Source organism: Protomyctophum parallelum (assembly GCF_964188405.1).
Source record: "Protomyctophum parallelum genome assembly, chromosome: 8".
Classification (NCBI taxonomy): domain Eukaryota; kingdom Metazoa; phylum Chordata; class Actinopteri; order Myctophiformes; family Myctophidae; genus Protomyctophum; species Protomyctophum parallelum.
The window spans coordinates 54,035,917-54,038,034 of NC_139703.1; positions in this window are offsets into that span (position 1 = coordinate 54,035,917).

The following is a 2,118-nucleotide window of genomic DNA, read 5'->3' on the forward strand; positions in this document are numbered from 1 at the left end:
TTAGAAGACATTAGAATCGTTCCCAGGTCTAGATGGGTTAAGTCATTTAGACCAGACGTCGACATTTAGAAAATGTTCTTCTAAATCCTGACAGTTTTCTGAAAAACCTCATGTTTCTCCAAACGTTGTCATGTCAATGACATGTAATTGATATTATAATTGATATGTAATTGATATTGTAATTGATATTGTAATTGATATGTAATTGATATGTAATTGATATTATAATTGATATGTAATTGATATTGTAATTGATATGTAATTGATATTGTAATTGATATTGTAATTGATATTGTAATTGATATGTAATTGATATTGTAATTGATATGTAATTGATATTGTAATTGATATGTAATTGATATTGTAATTGATATGTAGTTGATATGTAATTGGCCGTGACGCATATAAATAAAGTACACATTGTTCAGAATAAAGCAGCACATTGTGCATTAAATTGTTCCTACAGAACTAATGTTAAAGACATGCGTGATAGATTAAGATGGCCGACGGTTAGTCAGAGGTCCACATACTGTTTAGTTCATTTCATCACAGTCTCCAAAAACATTATATAACAGTTTATTAAAATATATTGTGCTCATCATGGTGAATATCAAACAAGACATTAAATAGAGGAAGACGTCAGTTATACAGAGAACTGTTATGTAGAGTTATTAAATAGAGCGAAGGTTCAGTCTTCATAAAGTGAAGACATCAGTCATACAGAGAACTGTTATGTAGAGTTATTAAACAGAGCGAAGGTTCAGTCTTCATAAAGTGAAGACATCAGTCATACAGAGAACTGTTATGTAGAGTTATTAAATAGAGCGAAGGTTCAGTCTTCATAAAGTGAAGACATCAGTCATACAGAGAACTGTTATGTAGAGTTATTAAATAGAGCGAAGGTTCAGTCTTCATAAAGTGAAGACATCAGTCATACAGAGAACTGTTATGTAGAGTTATTAAATAGAGCGAAGGTTCAGTCTTCATAAAGTGAAGACATCAGTCATACAGAGAACTGTTAGAGTTATTAAATAGAGCGAAGGTTCAGTCTTCATAAAGTGAAGACATCAGTCATACAGATAACTGTTATGTAGAGTTATTAAATAGAGCGAAGGTTCAGTCTTCATAAAGTGAAGACATCAGTCATACAGAGAACTGTTATGTATTCACCACCAGGGTATATAATACAATCAAACACAAAAGAAGGTTTCAGAATGATGGTAAAACAGTATCTTCCAATATTTCATGAGTTGTGTTAACCATTTTAACCATTTTTATTCAATCTCATTTGTATTATTTAGACATGTTTTGACTTGTATTTATGTTTTATTTATTATCGTTGTTATTATTATTATTTCAATATTAGTGTTAGTTAATTTGATGACATTGAAGAAAAATAAATATATGGACTTAATAATAATACGAAGCTACGGAAAACCCTTTGATGATATGATGATGAAAATGTAAATTTGCAATTGTTTTGAGATGTATCTCTTATACTTTAAGTGAACCATTGTATGTTTGTATAGTGTATCTGTTGTGGTTAATAATGTGTTGTGTTTAGTGTGTTGGATCCAGGGGGGGGCAGTCAGACAGATATTTTGTGAAGCTAGTAGGAAATCGGGATTTCCTGAAAGTTCATATAATGGCCTGTTGTGGCGCTGTCTGTCATTGGGCCCAAAAAAACCCATAGCCCCATAGAAGTCCATGTATTTGGGCCCAACTTCACCTAGACTGTATTACCTTAATAAACATGGTCATGAATACTTTCTGCTTCCAGTCACTAGTTTAAAGTCTCATTTCTAATGTCATAATATTCTTTTTGGAAAATTATGGTCCCATTTATTAAAAGAATGACCATAAAGTTGCGTATGTTCTGAGGGGCGTGGCTACCGTTACAGTCTATGATGGGGAATCCCCTCCCACTCGAGTCAAAATAAAAACCAACTAAGAAGAAGGGGGGGAAGTCCCGCCTCGTTGTCTGGGCCAGCCAATGGGCCAGCTGGGCCCAAACGGATCTAGAAAGATGGCGATTTACAATTCAAGGACTGACTGGCTTCATGTTCATGTTAGACCCGGGGAACGCTTTGTCCATATTTTTTTACAGTCTATGGTTGG